We start from the raw sequence: 26,330 nt of genomic DNA on the forward strand, positions 1-26,330 counted from the left end.
CCTGGTTGGGGAGAGGGCGCTTAACATTTGTTCCTTTGGCTCCCCCTTCATTAGCTGATTATTACCAAGATTCTGATTCGACAGAATAGGGGCTCTGTCAAGTATTCCTCTGACCCCATAAACCCCAGCTTGCTGTCTAGGGTAAAGTAGGCACTGTTCACAGTGTTAGAACAAGGGGGCAGACCTGTTCTGGCTGCATGACTAACACGGCAGTTTTTAGAACGGCACGGCTGAGTTTGCAAACACCCCTGTACTGCATGTAAATGATTCTCCTCCATCCTAAATAATAACATAGACTTAATTAAAAACACTTCTAAAACATCCTTTCAAAGTCTAGTCTCAACCCTCTGTTCCTTTTCTAACTCTCAATTTAGTGACTTGAATGTGAATTTTTGCTGAAACCTCTGAATGGCAAATCAAATTTTCATCCCCAAGTGTCAGAGATAAAGCCACCTGAGAGAACAGAATAATTAAAGGCCAAAGAGGTAAACCCGGGCTCCGAGTGTGGCAGGAGAACAGGAGAAAACCAGAGCTGTTCACACGCTTTCTTTGGCTGATTAAATGAAAGGTCTTGGTTATAAATTAGAACCTTGTTTTCCTGAAATACTAATCTGTGCCTTAAGTTTTTCTTTCTCTTTTCTTTTTTGTTCCCGCTGTGGCTGACAGTAATAATTCAAACTGCCTGAGAATGTCCTTGGCAGAGATAGCTAAGGTATGTTAGACTCTTTGTGGAATATTCCTTATATGATTGGAGGCTCTGCCTTTTGTGGGGAGAGAGATGGTTTAACTACAGACCTCCCAGCCTTCCCCATCAGTTTATTTCTGTCCCATGTCCCTGTGAATCCATCCACCTCCCCAGCCATCCAGCTGTGTGAATGAAACAGATTTTATAATTAGTCCCTTACAGCTATTGAGCAGTATATTAGGAAGTGAGACAGACAGGGGTCTTCCTCTCACAGAGAGACAATGCTGACTTACACAGAGAAACAGATCCAGAGTGAAAAGCATTATTGTCTATATGGCTATTCGCTCAACCAAATTTCCTTGAGCAAAGTGTCAAACAACCACGGTCCCCATTGCTGAGGTAAGTGGCTGTTTGTCTGAGATGGTGGGGACATTTTAGATTTGGTATTGTATTCCAGGTATCCTGCTTGAAATCCAGAATGCAGTGAGCACTCTGGAAGAGTGCTCAGTGACACTCCAAAAGAGTGCTCCTTCTCTAGGGTGGGAACAGCGACTTATATACCTCTTCACAGAGCACTACAGAACAGGTATTTAATTCCTCCAAATAGCGTTTTCTGAACCTTATTTATTTCTTGAATGCCATTCATGCCTTTGAGTGAAGATGTGTATGTTTCCCTTGGGTAGATGACTAAGCCGGGCCTGCTGAATCAATTTTAGGGACCGCCTAAAGAGAAAGAGTTTTCTGAATGGCTACACCAGCTTCCACTACCACAAACAATATTAAAGGTTTCTATTTGTTCTATATCTCTGCCAGATATCTGTATTGTCCATCTTAAATTTATTTTTGAAAGTTCTGATAGATATAGGGTAGTTCGTTATGCATTTCAATGGATATTTCCCAGAGTTTAATAAAGTTGAATACCTTTTTGTGTGTGTTCTGACCAATATTTGGATAATATTCCTAATAAAGTCACTTGCGTGAGTCTTTGGGGGGCTGGTGGTGGAGAGTTTTGTCTGCTTTACAAATGATTGACTCAATATGGCTCTTCTGATCTCATTTTCTTAGCATTTTTCTCTAAATTAACTCACTTAAACTGACAAAATAATTTTATATCATTTCATAGCTGTGAAATCATGTTGTAATGTGCAAGTTACACGTTTTCTTAGACTCATTAAAATAAATGGGTGGCTATTAAAATTTTTTAAAGTCCATTCATGTATTTCTAATATCTCTCCCTTAATGTCATTGGTGATATATTAACATCTCCCAAATTAAGTGACTTGTTTCCCTTGAAACATTTAAGTGTTCCTGACATGCTGGCACTGACGAGACCTTCTGTAAGCAAGCCCAAGGCAAGAGTGGCCTGAATATCCGTTAAACCCATGTAGGAAAGTAGCAGTGTGCCCAACCAGGTCATGGGACTGAGATCACTGAGGCCAGGCAGCAGAGTGGACAGAGAGCGGGGGTTGGGTCTCAGAGGACAGGGACCTACAGAGACATAGAGAAGGTAAGTAGCATCTGACTTAGGTTGTAATATATAATCTTTGTTTCAAGATTTTTAGTGACCAATTGTGCTTTGCTCTTACAGATAAAAGTCTTTAAGCCTATTAGGGACAGATGACTTACAGGGGTTAAGACTGTGTAAAGCCATATGAAATGAGTATCTTTTCATCTCCTGCCTCTCCTTGGATAAGTTTTGTGTGATGAAATGCAGAAATGTTGAAGCCCAGAGTAATAAACAGTAATTAGGGTTCTTGCTGGCCTGGCCATTAACACAGATGTTCCACAAGAGCCTATACAGGGCATCACAGCTGGGCAGAGTAGGCTGTGTGACCTTTGTGAGGTATGTGGCCTCTCTCAGGTCAGGGAGCAGAAGATGGTGTCAACGCCCAGATGCGAGGCAGCTTGGTGAACAGACTGCCCATTACTGAAAGGTGGGAAGTTACAATGATTGCTCAGAACATCCGTTCTCATGGAGGTGCCGCATCTCAACCTGGACCTGGGTCTCCTCCAGCAAAGCACGAGAACCCTGTTGGTGGCTTGGCCTCCCTCACTTTTATGAAGCAAGAGTAAGTGGGATGCCCTCATGTGGTCAGTAGATGAGTCCCCAGCATAATTCCTTTCCTACATATAGGCTCAGGGTCTTTATTTAGGCCCTGCCTTGTCTCAGTAGTAAAGGGTCCTTTCTTTTTAAGACTCAGAAGTCCTTTCTTGTCTGCATGTGGTGAGGGAATGTGTGGAGATGCAGTGATAGATGTGGTGTGCATCACGGAGCATCCTGTCAGAGGACAGGCTGCCATGTTTCCAGTGTACAGCTGAGCAGTAGTCAGGAGCAGTGCTTGGGGAAAGACTTAAACACTCGACATCTCTGGACTAAGGAAAGGCCAGATCCCATGTAAATCATAAAGAACATCTCAGGGCAGGAACTCAGAAGCCACAGAGGTGAGAATAACTGGTGATACCAGGCGGCTTCAGCCAGACTGACAGGATCTCTCTGCCATGCATATGGCGAAGGGTCATCACCAGTCCCTTAGTGCAGGGGCCCCAAGTCAGAAAGTTACACTTGGTACCATTTTATACAAACAGCACTATGTGGAAACCGAGGTTTAAGAAGTTGAGAAACCAAGGCACCCAGCCCTCAGGCCATGAGCCCTGTAGTGTCAGAGCTAGGGCTCAAACCCATGAAATCAGGTTCTAAAATGTAAACGCTTCCCTGAGCCAGGGTGTCACTTATAAATAAGTTCGTTGGAGGGAAAAACCTCTAGTTTCCCAGAATTCTAGACTCCCCCAGGGCAGGGCTGATCTGATTTAGCCAGAATTCTCATCTGATCTGGGTCAAAACAAGGTGAAAAAATATCGGTAACGTTAAAACAGTGACTATCTCTATTTGGTGACCATCTAGCATGAATTAAATGCTTTATGTTTATATGTAGTGCTCACATAGCTTGGTTTGTAGGTAAGGATGTAGGGGCTGGAGTGGCTGAATAGTATTCCCAATTTCCCACTACCAGAAGGTAGGCCCAGAGACATGCAGACCAAGAGCTTTCTGGTCAAAATCTATATTCTTTTCCATTTTTAACATTTATTATGGAGAGAGGGGACATGCTACGGTGCATGGGTAGACATCAGAGGACATCTGCAGAAGTTAGTTCTGTCCTTCCACCATGTGGGGGTTAAACTTGGGTTACCAGCCTTGGTGGCAAGTGACTTTGACACATGTTAACTTTACATATTTATTTATGCCCTCACAGGGCCTTTTATTTTCTCTGAAAGTACTGTATGTGCAACTGCCCTTCTTTCCAGGGGCCTTTGGGTGCAAAGCCTCATTTTTCCCCTAGAAAGGGAACTTCAGGCCTCAGGATACTCTGAGCGTTAAGTTTAATGCACATTTGCCCATGGCAGCATATCTGCAATTTACCTTTGCTGATTCTTGGGCAGTTTCACTAAAACAAAAACAACTTTTTGCTTTATTTAGGGAAAAATGATTCTTCTTCTATGTGTGTGTGTGTGTGTGTGTGTGTGTGTGTGTGTGTGTGTGTGTGTGTATGTGTGCACATATGTGTGCATGTGTCCATGTGGAAAGCAGAGGCCATTGTTGGGCATCTTCCTCAGTCACTCTTTATCTCACTTTAGATTTTGTATTTTGTTTGTTTGTTTGCCTTGAGATGGGGTCCCTCTGCGTTGCCTTGGCTGACCTGGAGCTCACTATGTAGGTCAGGTTGGACTTGAGCTCACAGAGCTCCACATACCTCTGCCTCTTGAGTACTGCTATTAAAGGCAGGAACCACCACACACAGTCTTACTCAGCCTGGAGCCCAACAATTAGACTCGGCCAGCAAGTACCAGTTACTTGCTGTCTTTCCTTCCCCTGGGCTGGGATACAGGTGTGGGTTACAATGCCTTGATTTTTCTGTAGGTGCTAGGGCTTGAAGCTGGGTCTCCATACACGCACAGCAAATACTTAATTACCTGAACCATCCCCTCAACTCCCCCAAATGATTTTTAAGGAACATTTTGTGATTTATGCTTTTCTGTTGTAAACCTCTTGCACTGCTGGTCTGTGTTCTTCCCATCTGGCTAGCTGTGCCTCTCAGGGACCCCAGACTTACTACCTGCATGACAAAAGTATAGTCTTGATTCACGTATCACTTTTATATTTTCTAGCTAGTTTTAGTCAATCTCTCCAAACCATAGTCTAAATGTGAATAACGGTGCCTGGCAGAGTAAGCCAGGACAGCGAGGCGAAGGTCAAGTGAGCCCTGTCTATGAAGTTCATCTCCACGAAAGTAGTCAGCCTGTACTGTGCCTGCCAGAGCCCCGAGAGGGTCAGTTACATCTTGTATCCTTGGAGCAGGCCAGCTTGCAGCAGGGATCTCACACTTGTCAGGTCCTGCTCTAATGTGCAGTTCCTCGTGCATATGAGGTGACCCTGGTCCATTAATTTTCTGCCCTTCCCCCATTCTAGTTTCAATCATGAGACTCTAATTCCTTTTCTCTCCTACTCAACTTTTAGCTTCAGGGCCAAGGTTGAGCTTCACTCATTGTCATGGGACAGAGGCCTTCACACAGTGGCCCTCAGTGCATAATGCTTTCTCCATTAAGGCATTTCCTGCTGACATACAAAGATTTCAAACCACACAGCATTTAATGAAGTATCAGAGAGTGGGATTCCACCTATCCACACCTACAGTAACAACTGACATTCTACCAGCTAACCAAAAGCCCCTTCCTCAAACAGCACCCCAAACTTTGCCACACCCTCCTCCCCATAGCACACACTTTTTTGGCACCCAAAGTCTTGTTTCTCTAGTTTTAGCCTAATGTCTATATTTGTATAGCAGATTTGACCATTAAAAATGCCTTTCCCAAATCCTTTGACATCTAAAGATTCCTCCCTCATTATATTTTCCCAACAATTCATCTGTAGAAGAGTCCTGAGCATGTGAAAGAAAAAAAATTTAGAGTTCGGATTTTGTTATTTGCACACTCATGTTCCCCTTAAATGTTCTTCTGTCCCACTCTTTCCTGTAATTAGGCGAGGGGAGCCAAGTGCACTGTGGTCATAATTGGTACCAAATCCAGAGCCAGCTCTTTTCATTTGAATTTCTTTTGATGGTATTTTAAGACCGAATCTATATACAGAGAAAAAGAATTTTGTTATTCTAGGGACCACCGTACACTCTGTTCTCACTGGAGCAGCGCTTACTATGTATAAGCTGCAGACTAAAAGGCTCCATGAACTCAGCACTAAGACTGCTTATGCCATTTAAAGTATCGTCTATCCATTGAACTGCCTGAGGATCCAGCTATACCTCTCTTGGGCATATACCCAAAAGATGCCCCAACATATAAAAAAAACCACGTGCTCCACTATGTTCATCGCAGCCTTATTTATAATAGCCAGAAACTGGAAAGAACCCAGATGCCCTTCAACAGAGGAATGGATACAGAAAATGTGGTACATCTACACAATGGAATATTACTCAGCTATCAAAAACAACGACTTTATGAAATTCGTAGGCAAATGGTTGGAACTGGAAAATATCATCCTGAGTGAGCTAACCCAATCACAGAAAGACATACATGGTATGCACTCATTGATAAGTGGCTATTAGCCCAAATGCTTGAATTACCCCTAGATGCCTAGAACAAATGAAACTCAAGACGGATGATCAAAATGTGAATGCTTCACTCCTTCTTTAAAAGGGGAATAAGAATACTCTTGGCAGGGAAGAGAGAGGCAAAGATTAAAACAGAGACTGAAGGGACACCCATTCAGAGCCTGCCCCACATGTGGCCCATATATATACAGCCACCCAATTAGACAAGATGGATGAAGCAAAGAAGTGCAGAAGTGTAGATCGCTCCTGAGAGACACAGCCAGAATACAGCAAATACAGAGGCGAATGCCAGCAGCAAACCACTTAACTGAGAATAGGACCCCCGTTGAAGGAATCAGAGAAAGAACTGGAAGAGCTTGAAGGGGCTCGTGACCCCTTATGAACAACAATGCCAAGCAACCAGAGCTTCCAGGGACTAAGCCACTACCTAAAGACTATACATGGACTGACCCTGGACTCTGACCTCATAGGTAGCAATGAATATCCTAGTAAGAGCACCAGTGGAAGGGGAAGCCCTGGGTCCTGCTAATACTGAACCCCCAGTGAACTAGACTGTTGGGGGAGGGCTGCAATGGGGGGGAGGGTGGGGAGGGGAACACCCATAAGGAAGGGGGGAGGGGGGAGGGGGGATGTTTGCCTGAAACCGAAAGGAATAACACTCAAATGTATATAAGAAATATTCAAGTTAATAATAATAAAAAAAAGTATCGTCTATCGTCCATCTTCCATCTATTACCCATTGATTATCTATCTATCTATCTATCTATCCATCTACCTACCTATATAACCCATCCATTCATCATCCATCCATCCACCCACCCATCCATCCATCCATCCATCCATCCATCCATCCATCCATCCATCCATCCATCCATCCATCCATCCATCTATCTATCTATCTATCTATCTATCTATCTATCTATCTATCTACCTACCTACCTACCTATCTAATCCGTCCATCTGTCCATCTATCGATCTATCGATCTATCCATCCATCCATCCATCCATCCATCCATCCATCTGTCTCTCTCTCTCTCTCTCTCTCTCTCTCTCTCTCTCCCTTATCATCTATGTATCCGGCCATCTATCCATGTATATACACACATATATGCATGCATGCATACAAACATGCCACATACACACATACATGCATTATACATACCTACATACATTCATGCATAGACACATACATATGTACATACATAAATAGATACATACATATACACATAGTATACATGCATTCATATATCACACCAGTAAGAAACAGGATCACATAGATGATATGACTCACCAAGGCCACACTTGTTATATGGGGCAGGAATGAGTTGATCTGAGAGGTTACAAAGCATGTGGGCCTTAATGACTATTTGTCCCTAAAATATAGGTTTTTTTTTTTTAAAGTTGATGAGCGAGTGACTGAGTGAGTATGTGATTCAATAGGCATTGTGTAAACACAAAATAGCATTTGGCTCCCACTTCTTTTGGGTTCTCAGCACAATATATTTCTATTTTTGCTAGACAGGAAAGGAAATATTTTTAGTATTCTAGAATAAACCCGAAGGCATATTTTCACTGGTGGCTTCTGAGACTCATTTTATTCATATGCTTGCAGACAGAAAAGCACCATGTGGTTATCAAAAGATTCTCCAAGCAATTCAAGTCCCAAATCACATTTATGCCCCAACTGTGGCGTCACTTTTGGAGTCCAGATAATAGATATGAGTTTATCTTAGCTTTGTGTTCAAATAACTGTAACTTCATTGCCCCCCTATATTTATGACAGTAATAAAACCTTTGACAAGGTGGCAGTTCATGGGAATCCATGTAGGTTTAAAAAAATAAAAAAAAACAGGAAAGGACAGAGGCTTCTTGGGAAGGGCTCAGTTTCCAGGACAACCTATGGGAGGATGTGGGATGCTCAACAACCAACAGTGCATGCACTACCAAGGAGGTAGAAGCTAGGATGGTCCTGGAGAAAGAGGCTGGTACGTGTGGGTGCACGGAATCAAATGCAGAGTGCTTCTAGCGCTGTCCTCTGCCTTCCTCTTTGGATACTGGAGTCAGGAGAGAAACAGAGGTAGTGCCACTTCACTGACAGAGAGGCACGGAGGTCAGACGTGGCTCTATCTTTAACTTAACACTAGTCAGAGGAAATCACTAGAGGAAAGCCTCTACTGGGCTGTCTCAGAAACAGGCCTGGGGAAAAGAGTGGCCCAAACACCCAGAGGCAACAGATGGTGACTCAAAGACATTCCAAAAAAATACACAAAACTTCTAAGGCTTTGTGGACACCCTCAGCTCTTCTCAGAGTTTCCCCTTGTGTGTTAGCTTATGTCTAGGATCTCCATGCTTGTAGACCTGGTCACGGACTGACACCCACGACCTGCACATACAATTTGAGTAAGCAGTCATTCTATGAAGGATACATGATGTCTACTCCGCCCTTGCCAGTGTCTTAGCTCTTCTAGTGTGGACCACATCTAGATAATGCCAGTGCTGTTGCCTGTAGCCCCAAGGGCAGCACACTCCACCCTCTTGGGCACTCTCTATACTCCTCACTCACCCAATTATCGTTCTTCCCTGTTCTCTCAAGTCTGACCCTCAGGATTCTCTGTCTAGGTGCTCTTGAATTCAGTTTCACGGTAACTAAGCAACTCTGTATTCTTAAGTACAATGTGTGATCTACAGTCCAGGGGTTGAAGCTATGGTCAGGAAAGTCCAAGTTTGACTTCTCCCTTCTGGATAGTGGCTCACACCCAGTGACAGTGACTTTCAGCAGCTGGCACTTGACCTTTCTGTCTATCTGCTTTAAGACGTCTACAATCCTCTGAGCATGGACGTTTTGTCCATACAGTCCTTTTATCTTCTCATGTCTAACCTCAAGCAGGCTTTCTTTAATATGAATCTTTATTATATTACTGTGTATTTATGATTAACATTACAAAGCCACAGAAAATGTGTGAACCTTGGATCATTATAACTTATTTAACCCCTCCAGGATTCCATTCACTACACCTTCCTTCAATGTATGCTATGCACTTCTCTGCCAAAGACACTGTACTTAAAAAGCTAAGAATTTGGAGAGACTGAGAAAGAAGACTTGGTCCTTACATGGACACTCATTTCTAGAGCTTGTCCTTCCCAATGGGCAACTCTGAATATCAGTTACTTTTTACGAGAAGAACTTTCCTGGTCATTCCTTTTGTCTTTTGCTATTCCAAATTTTCATAAAATATTGCTTGTTACTTTATATTGCCTTTTTCCTGTGTATGACACATTTTTCCACCATGTCTTTTTCATTTTTATTATTCAACAGGTTGTAGACAATATGATCAGGTTTGTTTCCTTTGTATCATTAAGCTCGAAGCTTGCTGATCTCCTCCCACCTTTAAAATAGTGCTTTTTAACAAGTTTAAAAATGATTTGCACCATCCCTGCCTGGCGTATCTCTTTCACGGCACTTGTGAATCCACCCATTTAATTATCATGTCAAACTTCCCACCTAGGCTTTCCAAGTTTGCTTGTAGCTGATATTTCCCCATTCATCTGTTCGATCCATTGGCCACAACATACTCTATGTCACAATGTTACTCTGGGTCTTCACTTGTGTTCTGCTGTGACTTCATGTATCTGACAATTTTGTTCCACTGAGCCCCTGGGGTTGATGCTCTGGCTTTGGTCCTCGTTCTGCGAGGTTGCCAGCTTTACGATGAATGACCGGATGATCCCCTGGCACTCGGCACAGGTTGGGCTTTCTGTTTTACTCAGGATTGTTTGTTTGTTGCTTTTGTTTATCCTTAGCTCTATGCCAGCCCTGTAAACTCTCATGCTCCTCCATCTCCAAGGGTTTCTCTTCTCCAAGGGAATTCCACCTGAAAATTCTAGATGTGTCCTCATCCTTTCTTAGAGGAATTCCAAAATGTGCCTTCTTCTCCATGCACAGTGGCTTTGATATCTGTGCTGCTTTTCCTAGTTCTTGCTGCTGTGGTTTCTCAGGCTCTTGTGTTTTCCCCCATGGATGCAGTTCACAGGGTGCTTGACAATTTGAAGGATTCTCTGAGACCCTGTGTTCAGAGTGTCAGTCTCTTTCCTGCCTCCCTATTATTTCTGGTATTTGCCCTTTCAGTTCCTAACAACTTTGGCATTCCTCAATGACTCAGTACTTCAAGCCAAGAGAGTGTGGTCACCTGTCTCTCCTCCCTTTCTTCCTTTTAAAAATATTTCAATTCTTATTAATATATAACACTTTTATTGAAGTATGATTATACTTTCTTATATTCACTCATTGTAAACATACAAGTCAAGGGTTTTTAATAAATTCATTTTGTTGGGTAATCACAGAATCCAGTTTTAGAACATCAGCATCCTACAATAAAATTGTCTGGTTTTACCCTGAGCCCAAGCCCTAGGCAGCACAGGGCTGTTTTCTGCATCTATAGACTTGCCTTTATGGACGCTTCCTGTACATGAAGCCATGAAGGATGCCTGCTTCATGTTTTAGTCCTTTCAGTTGTTCATTTAAAAAACATTCTAAATACCATTCAGAGAATAAATATATATAAATAGTTGATGCGTTTGAGACTCAGTGGAGGCTTTTCTCAGTGTCCCTTGGATGATATATATGAAGCCAAACTGATACTTGTATGTCTCCTCAGGAACCACAGTGTGGGTCACGTTATGCCATGCAGATAAGCTGGAGATCAATATACATTTACCAAACACATACTTAGATTAGAAGCGGAGTTAAAGATTAGAGGGTCATCTATCCCAGGGTAGTGGCGGAAGTGAACCAGTGAACAGGTCAAAGCAATAAAGTGCAGGAAAAGTTGGAATGGATCTCTGAAATCTGGATGTAAAGTCAGTCTCTATTGGAGTGGGACTTAGGGGTCCACCGGGGATGTGGCCCATGAATTCAGGATTGACAGATGAACCAGGAATGTGGCATGTCAGATAGCAGGGATGACTTGTTTCCACGGCATGAGTTTCATTGATCCAGGCAAGGCAGACAGGTTCACAATAGAGCTGTCCAATCTGCCTTTGCTATAGCCCATGGAATGTCAACAAACAATTTCTGTGGCTTTCCGCTTAGATCAACAAATGAAGAAATATGGTCAAGGCTTAGTTCTGCCAAGCTCCATAAATCTCAACAAAAGAAAAGCATAATGGTAAGGAACATGGAGCTTTGTAGAATGGTGGGCTTGGGCTAATGCTTTAGTCAAATTATTTCCATTCCCACAGACTTAGCTGCAGAACACATAAGTCAGTACTGGACTACAAAAGTAACTGTGAGATTAGAGATGGGGAGTTTATGGAGTGGTATACAAGAGTGTTTTAGCAAATGCTAGTTTCCCTTTTGTTTCTTAAATGTGATGTGTTACCATGCACGTGTTTGCCATTCTTGCATCTAAGGCCACAAAGAGCTAAGGCAATCATAAGGTTTGCTCATCTTGTGATTCCCTTTTCTGTTGCTTCAAGAAAGCTACCATCTTCTAAGAAGCCAAGGGATGCAGTTGCTGCTTCATAATGAGGCCTTGCTTCTTTCTAAATATGCACTGATTGTCAAGGTGATGGAGGAGGTTCATTATTTAGAGGCATAATTAAAGGGCACTTCCTTTAGCTAAACTAATGAGCAGTAAGTGCAGCAATATTTGCATGTTTAGACATTAAGGATGGAAACAGATGATTCGTAGGAGATTAGGAGGAAGCAGGGAAGGTAGAACAAATTAATCTCACCGCTGGGCCTCCAGGGTTATTGCTTTTTAAGACTTCCTCAAAGGAGAGGTCTTCTCTGGGAGGTTGGCTCTACTGTCTCCTCTTGTTTTAGGGCATGAATGACTGTCTCATTACTATTCCCCAGAAGGAAGGTCATTGTGGTGGTTTGAATAAGAATGTTTCCAATGGTGCAGATATTTGAATCCTTGGTCCCTGGTTGGTGGTGCTATTGGGGTAGGTTGAATATGTGTGGTCTTATTGGAGGAAGTATATCACTGGGGGTGGGCCTTGAAGTTTCAAAAGCCCTATTCCAACCCCACAGCAATTTCTTCACTTCTTGCTTATGGTTCAAGATGTGAGGTAAGAAGTCAAAATATCCTTCTTTACAGATGATAGGATTTTATACCTAAAAGACTCTAAAGACTCTACTAGAAAACTGCTACAGCTAGTAAACATATTCAGCAAGGTAGCAGAATATAAAATGAACACACAATGGTCAGGAGCCTTTCTACAAACCAATGACAAACATGGTGAGAAAGAAATCAAGGAAGCTATCTCATTTACAATAGTCTAAAAACATCTTGCAAATAAATCTTACCAAGGAAATGGAAGACTATAGTGAAAGCTTAAGACATTAAAGAAATAAATAGAAGTTACTAGAAGATGGGAAGGACTTTTATGCCCATGGATCTACCAGTAGAATTAATATTGTGAAAATGGTCATCTTAGCAAAAGCAATCTATAGAGTCAATGCAATCCTCATCAAAATTCTATGAAATTCTTCACAGACATTGGAAAAACTATTTCTAAAATTCATGTGGAAACGCATACACACACACACACACACACACACACACACACACACACACACACACACACACACACCAGCATAGTCAAAGAAGTTCTGCACAGTAAAAACATAACAGAAGTATAGTAGTCCCTGATTTGAATTAATATTACAGAGCCAAAATAATAAAACCTTACAGTACTGGCATAAAAACAGACACACAGATAAAGATAATTGAACTGAGGATCCTTACATAAACCCACGCTCCTTTAGCACCCGATGTTGACAAAGTCCAAACATATTTGTTGGAAAAAAGACAGCAGCTTCCATGAAGGGTGCTGGTAAGAGTGGATAGTTTCTAGATCCTTCTCTTTCAGTCTGCATGAAACTCAACTCTGAATAGATCAAGAACCTCAACATAAGATACAATGCTCTAAATCTAATACAGGAGAAGTAGGGGAAATGCCTCAAATTATAAATTTAGGAAAGGGTTTTCTGAATAAGACTCTGGTAACATAAGCATTAGGACTAGCAATTGACAAATGGGACCATCATTTGAGTGAAGAGGTAGTCTACGAAATGGAAATGTTTTTTTACTAGCTATATTACTGACAGAGGGTTAATGTTTAAATTATACAAAGAAATCAATAAATTAAATACCAAAAAATCCACTCCATTTAAAAATTATAACTAAAGAGAGTTCTCAAAAGAAGAAAGAGAAATGTCTAAGAAATATTTTTTTTAATGTTAAACATCCTTACCCATTGGGAAATGCAAATTAAGCTACTCTGAGATTTCATCTTATTCTAGCAAAAATGGCTAAGACTAAAAAAGAAAATGACAACAGATACTGCTTTAGATGTAGGAAGAGGGGAATATTTATTCACTGTTATTAGGAGTAAAAATTGGTACCTCTGCCATGGAAGCCAGTGTGGGGGTTCCTCCCAAAGCTAGAGTTAGATCTGCTCTATGATCTACCATGTGCTCCCATTATGCTACTCCTGGACATACCTCCAGAAGACTTTGTATCTTCCTGTGGAGAGACTTTCTCATACACGTCCATGGTTGTGTTACTCACAGCAGCTTTAAAAAGTGGGAAGGGCCTAACTGACTGTCAACTGGTAAATACATGGAGATGTGGTTCCCACATATTATTAAACTGCGAAGAAAAAATGCATTCTGAAAATTTCAAGTAAATGATTGGAGCTAGACATGGTCAGTCTGCTGATATAACCCTGACAAAGAAATTCTTTACACTGTCTCTTATGTACAGATTCTAGCTTTGGATCCTTAGGTTTGAAGTCAAGAAACTAGCAAAGAAGGGCCCATGGAGGGGAGAGTTCAAGAGGAAGGGAAAGAATGACGCTGCTAAGGATGACAAAAAGGGAATAATAAAATAAGAAGGCTTAAATGGGGAGGGGAAGGTTAGAGGAGGGAGTCCGAGAAATGATAACACTCAAGACCACAAAATGTAAAAGTTACCACATGGAATCCTGCTACCGTAGAAGCTTCCAAAGATTCATAAATGGAGTTAAATAGAATACCCTATAATGGAGTGTCAACTCCTTTCCCAAGCACCATAGGATGAATTAAAAGCTCAGTGTCATGTATGGGCTGCCTCTCTTAGTGTTTTTTGGTCACTGGGGTTCCACAGACACCCCTCTCACAATTACAGTCTGTTGCCATTGCTCTTGCACACCTGATAGAAGATCCTACTGGTGAAGATACCACATACTTGAGTCATAGGACGTGAAGAAGTCAAGCTGGTACCAAGATGGAGGCTTCATCCCTATTTAGTGTTCATGTGCTGGAAGACGCTGTGCATAGTTCTGGGAGAAAAAAAGGAGCCAACAGACTTGCCCGTAACATACTCTGTATGTCACAATAATGACTGCCTGGCAAGAAATGCGTGCTGTACATACAGTGACATGAATGTTATTGAATGACCAATGAGTTTCTGGTTGCATTTAATGCTTGTTCCACAGCATGAACTCACGTCTCATATCATTAACTGGACAAAAACTTTTGGCTGGATAGGTTATAGGCCTTAGGACAAAACCTAGTACTATTATTTATGGTAAACGAACAAAGTATTAAATTACTCCCTAAGTTCTTATCTTTATAACCATAGATTAGAGAACCTCTTAGCCCCTGTCAGAGAATCTTCACTGTTATAGCAAATGTCCATTAATGAAGAGACCCCCAACTAGTCAAAATGCTGAGAATTAGAGCTACCAAATATTCAGCTCTGAATGCGAAACTCCTCCTCGAAAGACTCAGGTATCATGACAGAGGAGCTGGACAAAAAATTCATGAGAGCCAGAGGTACTGGGAATTCCTAAGCGAAACAGTATTCTCTTGCCATGACAAGGCTGCTGGGCACATGAATTCAAAGTGATTGTGATGGCATCCACAAGACCTTCAGGAGACCAAGAGAGCCGAGAGCTTGGAGAAGCGCTTCTAGAAGCTATGGAAACATGGTGACTGTTGTGGGAAGGAATGCTAGTTTTCTTCAGGAATTCAGGCCCAAGAGTCTACCCATGTTCCAGTAGATGGCCCTGCCGCCATATGCATACAGGGAACACTGATTCTACTCAGCTGTTTTATTTTTTAATAGATGAAGTTAGGGGGAGGAGTGGAGAAAATAGGGGAGAACTTAAAGAGGAGGAAATGGTGGGGTAGATCTGATAAAAATGTATTATATGAATGTATGAAATTCTTAAACACAACCACAAAAGATCCTCTGACCTTCAGAACTAGACTGCACTACTCTCAAGGGTCAGTCCCCAGAGTCAGTCAATCATTTGGTTAAAATGCATCCCTGAGATTCCATAACAACCAATCACATTTTAAAGCAGCAATGGTACCTTTTTCCTATTGGAATTTCAGCATTTTAAGGTCATGTTTAAGGCTCTTCTATTGGTCAGGTTAGAACTATAGAAACTCCTCGCTATGTCTTAGTCTTCAACCCCCAACCTGCCTTCTATGCCTAAACCTCAACATTGTGTAGAGTGCCCAACATGAACTAAGATAATGTCCAACATGAACCAAGAGTCAAAATAATGTTGGTTCCAAAGCTGCTTGACGTACAAGGACATACTACTGATCATTGGACATACCTCTCATGAGGAAGAACATTATCATTAGAAGTGGCCATTTTACAGTAAGATTCAACTTTCTTTTTTTCTGAGAGAAAATATCAATCATACTGACTAAAGAAAACATTTGGGTTCTATGCCAAGGCATCAGCTCCCGTCTTTCCCCTTGGCTCTGGTGCTTGAAAGAAACTGGGAAGGCAGGAGCATGACTCAGCCAAGCTGCCTCTCTCAGGACCACCCGAGGCGCTGGCAGCTTAATTCATTATCTGAGAGAATATTTCACTTACTGAGCATCTTTAACTGTGTTGACACTGTTCCCTCATTTAACAATAAAACTATTATTTTTAATGTTGGTTTATCCTCTTTTTCACATTGCCTTTAAATATGCATTAAGGGCTGTCAGTTGAAAACATGCAGTCATTGCCTCTGGGCAGATGTACATGCTGCAAAACAAAAAGATTCCACCAGAGAAAGAAGCTTTGCTGAACAGGTGCTACTTAGGGAAAGGGGACCTGAGAAGGGTAGGGTCTGTCCCACAGAAGGAGATTGTAGATCCGTTAGAAACCCTGAGTGGTAAAGGAAGGCAGTTGGCCAGCTCTAGATGCCAACAGGCAGAGAGAATGAGGCAGAGGGACTGCAACAGGGAAGAAGGCAGCATTGTTTCCTCTGGATGCTACACTCTGTAGCCTGACCCATGCTTTTGCATGGGATCTTCTGAAGAAAAACTTTTGAGTAGTGAGAGAAATCAGAGAAAGGTGGTTTGAAACCAACTCTTCAAGCAAATGGCTCAAGTGGGATTGACAGATGAGTAGAAACTCTTGGTGAGGAGATGATGTTGCCAGGAGACACGGAGAGAATTACCTATCCTCGGGCTTTGCCTTTGGTTAGGTACATGGATGCTATAGTATCTGGCCATTCTGATCAATGCTTGATCTCCACTTCAGTCTTCTGTTGATGCCCTCCCCTAGTCTTGGCACCTCCTCGCCACAGAAGTCTCTTCATAATCATAGCAGTCTCTTCTTGCTAACTTCCCACCTGTGATCTGACACTTCATTTTGTACCATGAGTCACCTCTAGTAGAACCTGGATGTAACTAAGACAATGACTCAGGGATTACAAGAAAGATCCAGTGAGAAGACTGGGTTGGAAAAAGGGGATATCCAGTAAAGTGAAAATTGCTGTTGTCATTATTGTGGACAATGGTGTCTTCTTTGTCTGGGTCCTCTGAGAACCTCTGAGGTACAGGACACGTCTTTGTTTTTTAATTGGATATTTTTTATTTACATTTCAAATGTTATCCCCTTTCCTGGTTTCCCATCCATAACCTCCCATCCCATTCCCCTCTTCTTCTATGGGTATACCCCGACCCATCCACCCACCCCTTCCTGCCTCCCTGCCCTGACTTTCCCCTAAACTGCATTGGTCCAGCCTTGGCAGGATCAAGGGCTTCTCCTCCCATTGGTGCCCAACAAGGGCATCCTCTGCTACATATGCAGCTGGAGCCATGGGTCTGTCCATGCGTACTCTTTGGATGGTGGTTTAGTCCCTGGGAGCCCTGGTTGATTGGTATTGTTGTACTTATGGGGTTGCAAACCCTTTCAGCTCCTTCAATCCTTTCTCTAACTTCTCCAATGGGGACCCTGTTCTCAGTTCAATGGTTGGCTGTGAGCATTCACCTCTGTATTTGTCATGCTCTGGCAGAGTCTCTCAGAAGACAGCTATATCAGGATTCTGTCAGCATGCACTTCTTGGCATCAGCAATATTGCCTAGGTTTGGTGGCTGTGTGTATATGGGCTTGATCCTCAGTTGGGGCCCCGAATGGTCATTCCTTCAGTTTCTGCTCCAAACTTTGTCTCCATATCTCCTCCTATGAATATTTTTGTTCCCCCTTCTAAGAAGGACTGAAGCATTCGCACTTTGGTGATCCTTCTTCTTGAGCTTCATGTGGTCTGTGGATTGTATCTTGGGTAATCTGAGCTTTGGGGCTTATCAGTGAGTGCATAGCATATGTGTGTGTGTTTGTGACTGAGTTACCTCACTCAGGATAATATTTTCTAGTTCCATCCATTTGCCTATGAATTTCATGAAGTCATTGTTTTTGATAGCTGAGTAGTACTCCATTGCGTAGATGTACCACATTTTCTGTATCCATTCATCTGTTGAAGGGCATCTGGGTTCTTTCCAGCTTCTGGCTATTATAAATAAGGCTGCTATGAACATAGTGGAGCATGTGTCCTTGTTATATGTTGGAGCATCTTTTGGGTATATGCCCAGGGATGGTATAGCTGGGTCCTCAGGTAGTACTATGTCCAATTTTCTGAGGAACCTCCAGACTGATTTCCAGAGTGGTTGTACCAGCTTGCAATCCCACCAACAATGCAGGAGTGTTCCTCTTTCTCCTCATGCTCGACAGTATCTATTGTTATCTGAGTTTTTTTTATCTTAGCCATTCTGACTGGTGTGAGGTGGAATTTCAGGGTTGTTTTGATTTGCATTTCCGTGATTACTAAGGATGTTGAACATTTCTTTAGGTGCACTTCTTATAATTGTTTCCCACCTTAGGGCAGGCTGCTCTTCCCCTCTTAGTGGTAAAAAGGATCTCAGGGCAGTAACAGTGCCTTCCTTTCTAGGCTATACTCACTGCATCTAAGTAGGCTGGTTTTACCCTGGAGGAGGCATTGGCACAGCAGATTTAAAGGCATAGTGGTGTGTGCTGTGAACTGCAGGGAGGCCGAAGTGAGTTTCTGTACTTTGGGGAAGGCATCGGTGATATCCAGAGAATATGTGTGAGCTAGTATTTTGTTTCTGTTAAAAAAAAACAAATAAGATATCCAAGAGAAGCAACTTGAAGGAGAATGTGAGTTCATGGTTTCCAGTTTATCAGTGTAAGGTAGGTTTTGTCTATTGGTTTGTGCCTGAAGTGAGACAGAATATATCCATGGTGGCAGTGTATGGAGGAGAAAGCTAGTCACCTCACGATGGTCAGATAACAGAAAGACAGAGGAAGGGTTCAGGTGTAAGATGTGCTCTTCAGGGGCATACTCCATCGATCAATTCCTCCAACCATGCCCCCTTCCCAACATTAAGTCATGAGCTTAATAATGGATTATAGTCCATTGATGAAATTAGAACCTTCAACCATACAATCAGGACTCAAAAAACTCATCAGCCAGAAACCAAGCCTTTCACACATGAGCCTTTTGGGAACAGTTTTAGATTCTATCAGCCCAGTGTAAGTTCATGTCAGTTTGATTAGCTGTAAGCTGAGGGAAGGTTCTGTCAAGAGAAAGAACATTTTCTGATTTGGGTTTAGCATTTCCAGACTAAAAAAAAACAGAGTATGCAATCTTTCTTCCAACGAAGGCAGAATCTTTTCCATTTCTCCTTGCAGGTCCCTTAGGCAAAAGTATAATGTATCTCAGAGAGGAAAGAGAGCTTCAAAATCTGCCCCTTGCACAGCCTCCTCCAGAGGCTATCGAGAAACCAAGCAGCGTGGGAAGCCAGGTATAAGTACTGAAGGTCACTGTTAGGCAGCCTAGGGCCTTTCTAGAAATGGAGGGGCTCAGGAAACCTGTGGCTGAGGCATCACACCGGTGTGTAGAGGAGTCTCTAGGCCTGTTCTGAAAACGTGGCTCAGGGTCACCTCGGTAAGATGCAAGGGGATGGGTCACGTGGCTTGATTTATGATGCTAAGACCTCCCCAAGGCTCACGGTGATGCATTAGTTTCCTTTCGCTGCTATAACAAATCACCTCTAACTTTGTGGCTTAAAACAACATAGATTTATGATCTTACGGTTTTGGAGGTCAGAGGATGAAATAAGTTTCGGTAGACTAAAATCATGGTGTAAGCATGGCCCCTTCTGAGGGCTCTGAAGAAGAAAGTTTTCCACTTTGTAAAGGTTGCAAAATTCCTTGGTTCATGGCCTTCCACCCTCTACACATCATGTTGGACCTCTCCTTCCATGTTCACATTTCCTGTTTTTCCTGTTACCTCTCTCCCACTTAGACTCTTGTCTCCATTGGACCCATAAAAATAATCCAGAACTCTCTCTCCATCTCAAGATCACTGACTGCTCACAGATGCAAACACTTTTGTTGGCCATACAAGGGGATATAGACACATGATATATGGAAGATGAATATCTTTGGGAGTCAGTTTTCTGTCTGCTACAAGTGTCTACCTCAAATACTCATGAGAAGAGGCATGCCACAGAGGAAAACCGAGGCAGCTGTGCAGCAGGGACCAAGGGCCTGATGAAAGGCCAATGAAGGGGACTTGGCTTAGCAACGAATTGCATGCTACCATGTCACAAAGAGAACAAACGGGGCGAGCTTGCCTCTTATTACCTTCCCAGAGGACAGACCACCCAGGACTGCAGTGCTGACCTGAGGAATGATTATGCCTTGAGTGTCTGGGAACCATTTGCTGGCAGCTCCATGAAACCATGTAGCTACTTCTCCCCCAAGGATGAGAAGCTCTGCTAGAGATGGATACAAGCTGGGGAGTGGTGGGTTCTAAGAGGAGCAGGGGCGTGGCACTGTTTCTACATATAGAGAGGTAAACTCTCTAGGTTCTCTTTCTGTGTGGTAGTTAGAGACTTTGCATTTGGGACCCTCTGTGTACCCATTATTGACTCATAATAACCATGCAGATTGGTCTCTTTGAAAAACCTGCTTTGGAGTCTACCTGCATGAGAAAATAGAGGTTCCCTTCAACCTTCCCTGTCTGTGTGGGACACATGCTCTCAGAGGAAGGCAGGCATCACTGGAGACACCTTACAGGTGGGGCTGCTGAGCAGGGCAGCGGTTTCACATCAGAAGAAACAATGCCAGCCTGCCCAGGAGTGAGTCTTTAATAGCAGAATCGGAATGCTGACAATGGCCAATTATTTTGCTCATTAAGATGACTGGTCTGGACTGGACTGACCATTCTCTAATTAACTCCTTGGCACGGGCTATAATAATGATTGAACTAGCCCATTTGACTCCCAGTGTGGCTGAATGGGCAAATGCAAAGAAACTGCCTTTGCATCATTCCTATGCCCCTTCTCCAAGAATAAAGGATGCGATCTTTTCAAATCTTCTTCTAGGAGCTTTCACATTCTATGTAAGAACAATGGACTTGAGGGGCTAAGGCCTTGGCTCAAGACAAATGTGTATAAATCTTCATTGTGGGAAAATCTAGGCCTGTGACTGTCTCCTTTATGTTGAAAGAGGAAGATCATTGTCAACACTAGTGGCCTAAATGAAGGGACTCTGTGTCCTCCTACCCCTTCCCTCTACATAAGGCCTGGAAGTGTTGGTTACCATGCATTAATTCCCCCTCCAGGGAGGTGAGCTATGGAGCTGGGAGAATGAGAAGCACTAATTAGTGAGTAAGCAGAGGCTGAGAAGATGGTCCACAGGATAAAGCATTTGTCACTCAAGCATGAGGACCTGGGTTTGGATTCCTGGGATCCATGCAAATACATATATAGTAAAGATAGCTTGAAAACCCAAGCACTCCTATGGCATGATGGGAGAAAGGGACAGAAACACCTCTGGAAGCCTGAAAGGCAGCTAGCATGGCATAGTGGCAGTCAAGAGACTTTCTCATTTGTGCCGTGGTATGCATTTGTGCCGTGGTATGCATGCACCCAAATTTACACACATACACAAAGATTTTCTTTTAGAAGAAGCACACAATAGACTTCATTGATGAAGATCTAAATTTCTGAGAGAGGGAGGGAGAGAAGGATGGAGGGAGGGACGGAGGGAGGGAGAGAGAGAGAGAGACAGAGACACAGACAGAGAGAGAGACAGAGAGAGAGAGAGAGACAGAGAGAGAGAGAGATTTTTTAAATCAGAAGTGCCCTTTTCAATGAACAGGATAACCTAGTCAGAAGATAAAGGTATACCACAGAATAGAAATCAGGTTTGGCCTAATGCTATACATTTTAAAATGAGAACATATGGAAAATTGGGATGGCTTACATGAAAACCTGATTTTCAGCTTCCAGATAGTTGAAAATACAGTGCCAGGCCTAAGTGTATGGCTTAGAGACAAATCTTTAATTCACCCAGCTAGGTATCTGGCTTCACCTGGCTGGGCCTCTCTAATCCTTGCTGCTTCTCCCAGTAGCCCAGAATTATTAGAATCTGGGACCCCTGCAAGGGAACACTGCCAGGGAACATTAACTGGCCATAAACCAGTGAGCTTCCTCAGAGTGAGCCATACCCTTCTTGTCTCAGTCCCTGATGCCCAGACAAGACAATGTCTAGCCAAATGAGACCAATTTCTGCCTCTGGTGGGCTCTATGCTCTTCACGGATACATTATTTTCCTCATATGAATTAGGACACCTGTGCTCTTTCTGTCTCACTGAGCCTGTCACTCAAGCTATCTCCACTAATGGGAGTCCCAGGGAACACCATTCTAATACCAACATTTCCAAAGGGTAGACGATCAGAATTCACAATACTGAACTAACTATATCCAAATAATGTTAAAGCCAAGAGGGCCCATGGATTGATAAACCTTCTCTGTATGTGCTGGGAGCTCTTGTTTGAGTTTGCACATGACTGACTGCTGGCTTGAGGGATTTGCATTAGTAGATCGTGAGCAAAAATCCCATTAAACTGACATTTCCCTTGCTGTTAGCATCACTTCAGAGAGATGCCCTGGATTCTCAGAGGCCTTTCCTGGGGCTGCCTCATTACACCTACAGGCAATTCATGTGCCTTGGCAAAGGCCTTCTGGGGTATCGGTGTAGGGAAAAGGGGTGGAAACACATGAGGCCTCTGAGGTATGAGCAACTGCTTCACTCATGGCCACCCCTGAAGAGCTATGTGGAAAACATTACACTCTAGCTTCACTGGCAATGAGGATCCAGTTGTTCAAATGCACCTATCTTGAGTTGGGTCCTGCCATGGCTGTGGAGACAGGGACAGGAGAGATTGGTCCCTGCCACTGGTATCGTGTATTGTTCTAGACAGTTACATTTGCTTGAGTGTGATGTGATGTATAACATACAAGACTTTCCAAGTTTGCCCATCCATAACATCCACGGTCTTGCATTGAGTAATGTATTTAATGGATCCTTTGATTATGATCTGTTTGCCTGAGGGTTTGTCATGACAAAAATCTATTTGAACTTAATTCTGTTCTGATCCACTTTTTCTGAATCCTAACACTTGGGTCCTGTTCACTGTCTGCCATCTTGAATGCCTGTCTCTGCACATGTACCTTTCCATTCCAGTGTTTCTTCTGGATGCTTTCTTAAACTCTTATCCACAGGGCTACATAAGATAGCCCCGCCTGCTGTTTCTCCCAGGGATGTGCCCTGTTGTCTGCCCAAGCACTGCCTACCTGAGACTATAAACTGTCCTTTTGACCCATGATCATGGAGACGTCTACACAGCCAAGGCTTCTAGTTCTATGCTGATCTAGGGGATGAAGCCCAGAGGCTAACCCAAAGAATAATCTACTTAGAGGAGAAATAAAAAAGGCCCAGCAGGCATTAGAACTGATAAGAGGCTTTGAGAATTTCTAAGGTAGGCCAGGAGTTTAGTTACACACAACATATTGGCAAAGGCCAAGCTATAGACTCACTGGTGGTTAATCCAACTAGATCTTTGAAATAAGCTAAAACGATAAAAAAGATGAACACTGCTTTAAGAACCAGAAAATAAGGAAAACAACAGCAAAAAATTTAGAATTTTTAAATGCTCAGTGAAATGAATCAAATTTTCCATTCATCACCAGAAGATTTGTCGTGTTTGTTTGGTTTTAGATATCTTGGTTTTCCTTCTCTTCACCCCTCTCTTTCTTCCCCTTCTCTCAGCCTCACTGTCTTCCTTCACTGTTCTGCAGACATTTCTGTGACTATCCATGTGCTCAGAGCTATGGCACGTTGTACAGCTGGGGCTGAGTCAGACACCTCCCTGTTTTCAGGAGCTTAGCACTAAGGAAGCAGATGGGGTGGGGGTAACTGTGTGAATGCAGCATAGAAAGAGTCATGAGGAGTCTGACAAACAAGGGGACAGATGACCCTCCAGGAGGTGGGCCAGGGTGGTTCCTGGTCGAGAAACTTCATCAGGTCTGTATGCTCTGAGAATCAGGTAGTTTATATGAGAGAAACTTCCGGTAAGGTTCTGATATCACAAGGAGCTGAGGACAAAAAAGGGTGGTTCTTTGGGCTAGCCTGTATGCACCACTGGGTTGCCAGTGTGAGCACTGTAAAGAGTTCCTATGCTTTCCTACGGCACAGCCTCCTTCCTTCATCTGTCAACTGTCCTCTGAGCTGGGATGGTTGATAGCATGAAGTCCTTCGACTTTCATGAGACTCAGTACAGACAAGACCAGTACAGACATGCTGCAGACTGAATTCTGTCCTCCCCAAACTCACGGTATGAAATACTAAACCCCAGTTATATTTGGAGATATGACCTAGGGCAGGCAACTGAAATGAAATGAGGGAGTGAGACTTGGGGCTTCATATAGCAGGGCTGGTTCCTTTTGAGAGGAGCAGACATGAGGGTGCTATCTTTTTCTCTCTGGAACTGAGGACAAAGCAGGTGAAGGAAGTCCTCTGTATCCAGGAAAACAGATCTCATTAGGACATGCATCAAGCACTCTGACCTTACATTTCCCAACCTTATCAGCCATGTGAAAGTAAACATCTCTCCCTTAAGCCATGCAACCCAGGGCATTTTGTTAAGGTAGCCTTCAGGGAGACACAGACGAGTATAGAGCTTAAGCCAAGCAAAGATCTGACAGCTTGTAAGGTTCCACGATAGCCACAAATACTTTGCCTAGTAGGTGTAATTCTTCTCTATGAATGAATAGATGTTACATTTTAAGTCAGCATGCTTACCAAAGGAGTAGCAAGAGAGAAAGGGCAGGTATTGGCCATGGCTTGCTGTGGGCCATGGGCAAGTCACTGGGGCTGGAGTCTCCTGCTTGGAAGCTCTTATGGCAGAGCTGGGGATGGCTTCATATATGCAGCCCGCCTGGGACAGAGCAGGCTCAGCAAAACAAAACAAAACAAAACAAAACAAAACAAAACAAAACAAAACAAAAGCAAAGCAAAGTAAAACCAAACCAAACCAACCAAAGCAACATCCCTGGGACTAGGGCATTGCTCAGTGCCTCAGTTCCTCTTTAAATGCATGGCTCTCAGAATTGCTACATTCGCTATGTATTTATCTATATAACCAGGATTCCTTCCTTGTCTATTTTTAATTTCAAACCCTGCAACTTCATTTGCCTATATCCTTGCTTCTCAATCCCATCTCAGAAAATGCCTCGGGGTATCTATAATTATCTCCACCAGTATGGCAATGTTCTTATTAAAGAACCCCTCACAATATGGAATTTATTTTAATTCACTTCAATTTGTATTATATATTTTAAAACATCCCATAAAAGCCATCTGGCACTTCAGGACATTGCTAGGAGGTTGATGAGAAATTATATAAACAATGTCAACATTTTACCATTCCTACACGCCCCAGAATTCCTAACACAAAGAAATGCAGATGAACACATATGCTGTCTTTTCAGCTGCCCGGGATCCAGCAGGGTGGCCTTTACTGAGATCAGGCCAGACAGTTGCCACTGGCTCCTGGCTGTCTCCTGAGTAGTGTCTCTGCTTTTCTCATGCTGCACAGACTCCATCAGAGGAAATTCCTGGGGTTGAGATATCTGGGCTTCACAGAGCATACATGTGAGCATCTGTGAGGACGGAAGGGGCAGCCACCACTCACATTTCAGAATGAGTAACTTCTTGCTGAAGTCAGTCCTACTGGGAGCTGATAGAGAGGGTGTTTAGGAGAGGATGGGGAAGAGTGAAAGTAATAAGACAGAAAACACAGGATTATGAAACACCCGAGTCCCAGAAATGGCAGGGTAGCAATACACACTGTGGGTATATAAGAGAGTAAATAGGTCTGTGGGTTACAGAAGCATGAAACAAGTGGTTGAGAACTAACTCATTGGGGACTATAAAATGAGCATTGTGAGGTGACATCTCATTCCTGCCTTTGGCATTCCCTCTTCTGCTGAATTAATACAATTTTTTTAAACAAAACCCTGCCCAGTTTTATCTCTAAGTGAATGCCATATTGATCTTGCTTCCTCACTGTGCAGCGCCCTTCCCCACAAACGAGTGTTTTCTGGTAGTCTTAGTGCTGTACTGCACTCAGGAGCACACACTTCAAAGCTCTGGACTCAACCCAGACGCAGCTTTGACACAGAGAAGTGTGATGTACCAGTCTCTGTGATCAAGCCACAAAGCTCCAATGAGTCAGATTTTCCACCTCAGAAAAGCAGACACTGTTAACAATGATCAGCCATTGCTTCTTTCAAAGTACTCGTGTCCCCGTTCTCAACCGCCTGTCACCAAAAGCAAGTCACACTGTCATCCAGAGGAGGAGAGCATCAAAG

The 26,330-nt window shown here is 43.0% G+C and overlaps 1 protein-coding gene across 1 annotated transcript in view; it reads right to left on the bottom strand.

The window, feature by feature from the left end:
• Window positions 1–26,330, bottom strand: part of Clstn2 (calsyntenin 2) — a 131,980-nt gene that overhangs the window by 49,277 nt on the left and 56,373 nt on the right. The window lies entirely within an intron of this gene.

Source organism: Rattus rattus, chromosome 8 (assembly GCF_011064425.1).
Source record: "Rattus rattus isolate New Zealand chromosome 8, Rrattus_CSIRO_v1, whole genome shotgun sequence".
Taxonomy (NCBI): Eukaryota; Metazoa; Chordata; class Mammalia; order Rodentia; family Muridae; genus Rattus; species Rattus rattus.